The sequence below is a fragment of the Acomys minous genome (assembly GCF_964271855.1).
Source record: "Acomys minous genome assembly, chromosome: 16".
Classification (NCBI taxonomy): domain Eukaryota; kingdom Metazoa; phylum Chordata; class Mammalia; order Rodentia; family Muridae; genus Acomys; species Acomys minous.
In genome coordinates, this window is record NC_140498.1 from 64,160,544 (window position 1) to 64,163,304 (window position 2,761).

The window sequence follows — 2,761 nt, forward strand, 5'->3', positions numbered from 1 at the left end:
GATGGACAAGGTGTGTGTTGGCTCTGGCTGAGGGTGCAGCCCTTCCTGTGACAGCCCCCTGTTACCTCTGGGTAAGACCATGCCTCTTCCGGGGCCACACAGAGGTCCCTCACTCTCACTCTCCAGTCTCTCCCAGTGGTTCCAGAAGCCCTTCTGTCTCCTCTGAGAAAGAAATGTTCACGTTAAGGAGATGCAGAAAGAGCATCCTGAGTCATGGGAAGAGACAGCCATTCCTAGTCTCATTGTATAAAAAGCAAAGCACAATATAGTGATGTGTGTCCTGAGTCCCAGCACTCGGGAAACAGAGGCAGGTGGATCACTGTGAGTTCAAAGCCATCCTGGTGTATATAGTGAGTTCCAGGCCAGCCAGAGCTACGTGGTAAGACTCCATTATACACATATGAAAGGGCAGAGCACAGAGCAAGTTCAGCTAAATACGTGTTGTGGCACACACGTGAACATACACACACGCACACACACACACACACACACACACACACACACACACACACACACACAAAGCTAGGACCCTCCATCTTGTACTGATGCACAAGGCTCCATAGAAACACTTGGCATGACCTAGACATGTCCATTGGCAGGGCTCCCCACAGCGTCAACCACGTCTTTTTACTATGCCCTTTAGATCCTGCAGAGCCAGATGCGCTCTGGCTCCTGCCTTGGCTCAACCTGGAAACAATTCAGTTCTCAGGGACTCAGTTCCATGTTTCTTTTTTCCTGGTACATACATCATTCTTTTCTTCTTTCTTTCTTTTGAGACAATGCCATGTGGTCCAGGCTGGTCTTTCTTTTCTTTTCTTTTCCTTTTTTTTTTTTTTTAAGATTTATTTATTATGTATACAGTGTTGTCTGCTTGTAGGCCAGAAGAGGGCATCAGGTTACATTATAGATGGTTGTGACCCACCATGTGGTTGCTGGGAATCAAACTCAGGACCTTTGGAAGAACAGGCGGTGCTCTTAACCACTGAGCCATCTCTCCAGCCCCTCCAGGCTGGTCTTAAGCCCACAATATAGTTGAGGATGACCTCGACATCCTGATTCTCTGCTCCCACCTGCTAGGATTACAGGAATGCACTACCAGGTCCAGAGTATGTGGTACTTGGGTCCAACCTATGACCTCATGAGTGCTAAGTGAATGCTCTACCAATTGAGCTACATGCCCCACTCTATCAGAGCTCCAGTTGTTCATCTAGGAGAAGTTAAGACTGACTCCTGTCTCAGAGGGATGCTATAAGGATTAAGGGAGATAACAAGGGCAAAAGCACAGCCAGACTCAAAATGTGAGGGATCAAAACGCCGTGTGATTGCTTTGCAGCCTGGTGGTGATGGGCGGCTCCTCTTGCACTACTGTGAAAAACAGGCTTTAAGTAGAACCACTACATCATGGTCCTAACAGATCTGGCTGTGGAGCAAAGGGACAGCAACGGGGGAAGGTAGTTTAATAACTCATCAAAAGCCTTTCCGTGCCTGCCCAGGGACGACGGGTCCATATGGCGTTGTTCTTGATTTTCATCATCAATTAAAGGGAAGCTCACACAATGTGTGGAGCCCTTGATGTCCTGCAGCTGAAGGAGGAGGATGTCCTCAAATTCCTTGCTGCGGGAACCCACTTAGGTGGCACCAACCTTGACTTTCAGATGGATCAATATGTCTACAAAAAGAAGAGTGATGGTGTCTACATCATAAATCTGAAGAGGACCTGGGAGAAGCTGTTGCTTGCAGCTCGGGCTATTGCTGCCATTGAGAGCCCTGCTGACGTCAGCGTCATCTCCTCCAGGAACACTGGCCAGCGAGCTGTGCTGAAGTCCGCTGCTGCCACTGGAGCCACTCCTATTGCTGGCCGCTTCACACCTGGGACCTTCACCAACCAGATCCAAGCAGCCTTCAGGGAGCCACGGCTTCTAGTGGTGACTGACCCTAGGGCTGACCACCAGCCCCTCACAGAGGCCTCTTATGTCAACCTGCGCAGCCTCGCTCTGTGCAACACCAACTCTGCTCTGCGCTGTGTGGACGTTGCCATCCCAGGCAACACCAAGGGAGCTCACTCAGTGGGTCTGAGGTGGTGGATGTTAGCCTGGGACGTGCTCCGCATGTGTGGCACTATCTCCCATGAGCACCCATGGGAGGTTATGCCTGATCTTTACTTCTACAGAGACTCAGAGGAGACTGAGAAGGAGGAGCAGACTGCTGCTGAGAAGGCCGTGACCAAGGAGGAATTCCAGGGCAAATGGACTGTGCCAGCTCCTGAGTTCACCACTGCTCAGCCAGAGGTGGCAGACTGGTCTGAGGGTGTGCAGTTGCCCTCCGTACCCATCCAGAAGTTCCCCACTGAGGACTGGAGCACCCGTCCAACCACTACAGAGCTCCCACAGCACAGGCCACCGAGTGGGTTGGAGCCACCACTGAGTGGTCCTGAGCCGCTCTGCAGACACCTGAGCACAGGGGGAAAATGGAAAGAAAATAAAGTTCCTAAAAGTGAAAAAAAAAATCGTATAAAAAGAGAAGCAACTTCAGGCTTTAACTCATGGCACATGCATGGTGTGGCTCATAGTCAAGAAAATAAAGGCAGCTTTCCATGAGTATTTGAGAAAGCTAGAAACAAGCTGGGTACATGTATGTATATACATAAATGTATACGGGGTGTGTGTGTGTGTGTGTGTGTGTGTGTGTGTGTGTGTGTGTGTGTGTGTATACAGCATTTGGATGCTTGGAAGGCTGAGGCTGGAAGATCAGAAGTTTGAAA

At 50.0% G+C, this 2,761-nt stretch overlaps 1 pseudogene across 1 annotated transcript; it reads left to right on the forward strand.

The window, feature by feature from the left end:
• The first annotated feature begins 1,556 nt into the window (after window positions 1-1,556).
• On the forward strand, window positions 1,557-2,434 carry LOC311586572 (small ribosomal subunit protein uS2-like; annotated as a pseudogene). Its single transcript has one exon. The product of its transcript is annotated as a small ribosomal subunit protein uS2-like (transcript).
• The last annotated feature ends 327 nt before the right edge of the window (window positions 2,435-2,761 follow it).